Source organism: Artibeus jamaicensis, unplaced genomic scaffold, assembly GCF_021234435.1.
Source record: "Artibeus jamaicensis isolate MK-2021 breed Jamaican fruit bat unplaced genomic scaffold, CSHL_Jam_final contig_1015, whole genome shotgun sequence".
Lineage (NCBI taxonomy): Eukaryota > Metazoa > Chordata > Mammalia > Chiroptera > Phyllostomidae > Artibeus > Artibeus jamaicensis.
This window is the reverse complement of record NW_026521194.1, coordinates 8,673,054-8,679,325: the sequence shown is the minus strand read 5'-3', so window position 1 is coordinate 8,679,325 and position 6,272 is coordinate 8,673,054. Positions and strand designations below refer to the sequence as shown.

Genomic DNA, 6,272 nt, shown 5'->3' with positions numbered 1-6,272 from the left:
TTTTGTGGGAAAGAGCCAACCTCTGCTTCCAGCTTCTTTTCCCCAAAGCTTTAGAGGGCCTGTGACTTCGAGTGTGGAACAAAGCGCGGAGAGGCGTTAGTAGGGAGCCTTCAGAGCGTGCCTTCCTTACTGTCCACAGTGTGATTTCCTTGGTCACTGTTCCTGCTGCTCAGTGTCTGGAAAGTGGGGAGATACACAAAATTATTGTTGTCAAAAGCTCAAGAAAAAAATCGAATAGGAAAACACAGGATGAAATGAGATTTCTTTCCTGAATGTTGTGTAATCTAATGTTTGAAAATATTTTAGTATATGCCAAAAGCAGATATAGCATAAGTTGAACAACACATCAAACCTGGCTTAACTGACAGAACAATGTCCTCTAAATCAATAGCATACACACTGTAATTAACTGAGCATTTTACTAAAGTTGATCATAATGGGACCATTACACAAGCCTCAAACTTTTTAAAAAATTAATAGAATGTTCTCTGAACTGAACACATGGGAATAAGCTAGGAAAAAGAACACTGGAAAGTCTGTTTCAAAAACATGTAGTTCAACCCTGGCCAGTGTGGCTTGGTTGGAGTGTCCTCCCATAATCAAAAGGTTATAGGTTTGGTTCCCGGCCCGGGGAACATGCAATTGTTGGTCCAGGTGTGTGTGTGTACATGAGGCAACCAATCAGTGCTACTCTTGCATCCATGCTTCACTCTCTCTCCTCGTCCCTTCCTCTCTCTAAAAAGTGATTAAAAAAATGTCCTCAGGTGAGGAGGTTTTTTTTTTTTTTAAATTAAAAATGGGTAGTACAAAATAAGACAAATACCATATGATTTCACTTGTATGTGGAATATAGTGAACAAAATAATCAAAATAGAAACAGACTCCTACAGAGAAGAGACACAATTATCAGAGGGGAGGGGGGTTAGGGGGCTCGGTGGAGAATGAAGGGACTAAGCAGTACAACGTGGTATATAGAATGGCCATGGAAATGTACGTTACAGCACAGGGAATATAGTCAATGTGACAAACTTGTATGGGGCCAAGTAGGTACCTGAAGCAGCAAGGGGACTATTCTCTAAATGACATGAATTTCTAACCACTTTGCTGTGCATCTGAAACTAATACAGAATAATATAAAATGTAAACTAATTGGGAAAAAGATTATACCAGAAGGGGAGGAGGATAGGGGAAGCAAAAGAGGAAATAGGGGGAATAAATGGTGAAGGAGACAAGACTTGGGGTGGTAAACACTCAATACAATATACAGATGCCATATTACGGAATTGTACACCTGAAACCTATACATAATTGTATTAGCCAGTGTCACCCCGTTAAATTCAATGCAACTTAAAATGTATGATCCTAAAAAGTAGAAATCAATTAATACATTAAATTAAAAAGCAGATAGTTCAATTCTAAGTAACCCCTGGGTCATAGAAGAAGTCACAAGGGAAGTTAGAAAAAGTTCTTGAATAAGATCTGCCATATGAAAATCTGGTGTATGGATAAAGCAGTATTTAAAAGATACTTTAAATTCACATTACAAAAGAAAGGCTGAAGTCTAGGTATTTATGTCAAACTAGAAGAGTAGCAAATTCAAAAAATGGAAGGATACAAAAAAAAGAAAAATAGCATGTCAGTGAATTAGAAAATGTACAGTAAAATCAAAGCCAAATATGCCCTTGAAAAGATTGATGAAATTGATAAACTCAGTAAACTGGTTGGGGAAAAACTTATCAACCATTTTAGAAATGGAAAAATGGACATTTTCATATTTTACAGTCACCAATCTCATAAATTTCCAGAGACTATAAAAAGGGAACATTAGAGAACAGGCAGACAATGACCAGAGGGGATAAGGGAGGGAATTTCGCGGGGGGGGGGGGGGGGGGGAAGGATTTACAGGAACTAGTATAAAGGACACATGGACAACTAAGGGGGGTGGAAATGGGAGGGAGGTGGGGAGCACTCGGAGAGTGGGCTGGGATGGGAGTAAAAGAAATCTACTTGAACAACAAATAGAATTAAAAATTATAAAGGGGGAACATCTACCTGGCTGGTTTGGCTGGTTTGGCTTGGTGGATTGAGTGTGGGCTATGGACCAAAGGGTGGCTGGTTTTATTCCCAGCCAGGGCACATGTTGGGGTTACAGGCTGGGTCCCTGGTTTGGGGCATGTGAGAGGTAATTAATTTATGTTTCTCTCGCACATCGATGTTTCCCTCTCTCCCTCAAACTCTAAAAATAAGTAAAATCTTCAATTTTTTTGAATATAGTATATAAAATGATAACGTATCATCTAATTGAGTTTGCTGCAGGAATGCAAGATTAATACAATACTTGAACCAGTGGAACCCACCACATACTCAACATAAGGAGAAAAATCACAATCATCTAGATAGATGCAGAAAAGAATATAAAATTTAATACTTATTCGTGATTTTTTTAAATTGAAAATCAGGAATAAAGGGGCACATTCTTAATTTAATAAAAAGTATCCAAAAATAAAAAACCCTACAGTGAATCTCCCATATTGAAATCATTGTTGATAAAATATTGAAATCATTCTCCACGAGATGAGGAATGAAATAAAGATGTTCATATTATACTTCCATTTATCGTTATACTGGTCCTAACCAGTGTGATAAGACAAGAAAATACAAGATTATAAAGGAAAAATGCTGACATGATTGTTTATATAGATAATGTAAAAATCTACAAGCTCTCAGAACTAAGCAAATTTTGCAAAGTCAATATACAAAGCAACTATGTTTCTAACTATAATAAAGAGACTCCTATAGAGAATTTTTAAAAATATAAGCCCTGGATGGTGTAGCGCAGCACATGAGCACAGGCTGTGAACCAAAGGGTCCCCAGTTCAATTCCCAGTCAGGGTACATGCCTGGGTCACAGGCCAGGTTCCCCAGTAGGGGCCACATGAGAGGCAACCACATATTGATGTTTCTCTCCCTCTCTTCTCCCTTCTCTCTCTAAAAATAAATAAAACCTTTATATATATATGTGTGTGTGTGTGTGTGTGTGTGTGTGTGTATATATACATATACACACACACATATACACACACATATATATACACACACACATATATATAGTGTAAGAAATAGATACAGCAAAAGATATGCAGAACTTGTTTACATCGAAAACAATGAAACCTTGAAAAATGAAACCTACATAAATGGATAGATCATCTCCATGAACTGGAGAACACTAGTGTAAAAGGGCACCAATTTTCTTAAACTGATCTGGTTAAACTCAGTTCTAGCTGGAATCCCAGCAGGCTTATTTTTGTGAAAACCGACAGGCTGCCCTGACTGGCACGGTTTGGTTGGGCATCACCCCACAGAGTGAAAGTTTGCCGGGATCGATTCCTGGTCAGGGCACACGCCTGTGTTTTGGGCTGGGTCCCCAGCTGGGCTGCACATGAGAGAAGCAGCCAATCGTTATTCCACACATCAGTGTTTCTCTGCCTCTCCTCCTCCCTACTCCTCTCTCTAAAAATAAATTAAACTCTAAAAGAAGAACTTGACAAGCTGATTCTTAAATTCGTGTGGATATGCAGAGTGCCAAAAGAGCCAAGGCAGTCTTGAATAAGAACACAATTGGAGTCCTCCCACTCCCAGATTTGTCCTTCAGCGTTCAACCTTTTAGTGATACCTTTTTGTATACATGAGTCTGACAAATAGCGCACACTTTTATTTTGTTATATGACCTTTTCTGAAAGATCTTCTGTGTAAAGTTATGTCATATTTTTTTATTCTAACTTCTATCATCTTAGTCTCTGGTTTATTTTATACCTCCTTGTTTCCTCTATTTTAAAAAATTTGTTTTTACTTTGTTGTAATAAGAAATGGCTATACAAGTATGTCCTCTGTTCTTTTGAAATTATATGTCATTTAATTTTACAGAGTCTCACTGATGACTTTGTGAATGACATTTAACACTTTGTGCCTTTAACACTGATGCTTTTTTGACCACCAAGAGGACAGGATTTATCTCAGAAGTGTGAGCAGTTTGGCTGGATGAGCTGGGAAACTAACTAGTCTCTGACTGTCTAGCCTGACTGTCCCCGAAAGAAAAACGTTGAGGGTGTCTCTCCCCCGGTGTCAGGAGGAGAGGCTAGGCTTGTCAGGGGGCAGCATGAGAGTATAAAGTTTAGGTCTTCCTTTGCCAGCTGTACCTTCATTTAAATTTAAGACTCCTAGGCCTTTCTTGGGCACGGTTCCCAAAAAGTCCCTGTGCTGCTGCTGCCCTGATCAGGTTTCTGGATCTGTTAATAATAGACAACAGTGGGGGAAGGGCCAGGATCTTTATGGTAGTAGGGACGACCAAACCAGATGGACAGACTGCCTGTGCCTGGGGCCATCTGCGCCTTCCTGATCAAAAGAGCATCCTGCAATGCGCACTTTGAGCCACTGTTTGGAGCTATTCCAACCTGTGAAGGTCTCCAAGGGCCTGCCCCCAAAATCGGAACGTGTGATCTGAAAGCATTGTTCATGAGGACACTGAAACAGTATCTGAGTCTGGTTGCTCCCAGGAAACCCAGGATGAATGAGAAGACTCCTCACAAAACACCCAGAAGGGAAGGAGGTTGGGCTGCTATTAGGTGAAGCAAATAGGGACTCAGAAAGAGGCAAACCATATGTAATCCCGGAGTGTTGAAGAGGAGCGGGGAATGCAAAGGGGAAGCGTGGAAAAAATAACATGGGGATGATGTTGAGAAAGTAGAAAGGGGAGAGTGAGACATTGTCTCTATTAAGTAAATCTAAAGTCTGCACAGTTTAAATACTGATACCCACCTCATCTTTCTGCTCTCCGTGATGGGCTCCCTCTTCTGCCTCCCCTCTCTGTATACTCTTCATGTATCAAAACCTGCTCTTACTTACCCACGGTAAGCACAACCTAGGAATACATTGTGAAAAGAAACAGTAGGGTTTCAGAAATTACTATTTGCAAAAATTTGAAACCCTCTTATTATAAAATATAACACCGATATAGAAAACTACATAAAGAAAATGTATAGATTAATAAGATTTTTTTAGCACGCAGAATTGGAAACAGAATTTGGCCAGCTACTTCGGAAGCTAGCTCTGTGCCTTATCCCATCACAGCTCCTGCCTCCTCCAAAAGTAACCGCTATACTGACATTTATGGTAATCACTTAGGAGGATTTTATTTTAATGGGACTAAAGTTTTAGCTATAAATAACCACTAATGGTAGAATATTAGGCACTTGAGGGGTGTTTCGGGGAGCCATTAGGGGCAGCCAGATCTCAGCACACTTGAAATCGTGTCATTTTATACAGTCAGTTCACTCTGTGCCTATGGTTAAGACGCACCTCACTGGAAAAGGATCCTATAAGAAGTCCAAGTACAGGGCTGTGCCCTATGCTGTCAGCTGCCTTACTGTCATGCACCAGTCTAGAAACTGCCATAACCTGCAGTCTTTCCAAAATAGAGCAAAAGTAGGTCCCTCTCACAGTGCTTGGGAGAGTGGGAGGGACTGGTTTTCTCTGCTGCTGCTATGTGAGTCTAGGACATTGCCTACACTTCCCTGGGCCTCAGTTTCTCACTGTCAAGTATGGAGCCATAACAGAGCCCTTTACAACCCCCTATTCCTCTCCTAAGTTGGTCCATCTTGGTTTCTGCTTCAGCTGCCTCTGTGTTCACCCTTATAAAAATCTCATTACCATCCTTTCCCAGCCGGGTGTCTGTGCAGTTTTGTGTGCTTCTTTTTGCCCTTACTTCTTACCGTGGGGAATCTGCCTCATTTCTGCACACAATTTTATAAACACATACGTGTGTCCTTGCACATTGGAGATATTGAACAAATACTTCTAGAAGGAATGAAGGTAAAGAATAATGAATTCCTCTAACATTCTTTAAATGTTTCATGAGCGCCTAACATACACACAGATTAACCTGTTCCTCTACACTCTTAAGATTATTTCTCTCCTTCCTATCTCCTCATCTTATTCCTTTTCCACCTCATTCCATTTTTCTCTTTCCCTGTGCCACGGAGCCGGACTGAGTGCCCTACAAGGCAGGATACAGAGACACACAAGCAGGCCGGCTGGTGGAAACAGACACCATGGCAAGGAGCCAGGTGAAATAAGGGCAAAGACAGCTGTATAACATGCAGAGAGAAACCAACCAGAATGAAAAGCTGTGATTCATGGAGCACTGCACCTCAGACACTCCTTGGATTTCACTTTGCGAGCTCTGGCCGGATTGGGGTCAGTAAGGGCTGGCATCA

At 40.7% G+C, this 6,272-nt stretch overlaps 1 long non-coding RNA gene across 1 annotated transcript; it reads right to left on the bottom strand.

Moving 5' to 3' along the window:
• Positions 1-119: 119 nt before the first annotated feature.
• LOC128628050 (uncharacterized) lies at positions 120-6,237 on the bottom strand. The gene is made up of 3 exons (XR_008392383.1): positions 6,171-6,237; positions 4,816-4,918; positions 120-176 (listed from the first exon to the last, which is right to left on the bottom strand). It is a non-coding gene; the product is annotated as an uncharacterized LOC128628050 (long non-coding RNA).
• Positions 6,238-6,272: the final 35 nt, after the last annotated feature.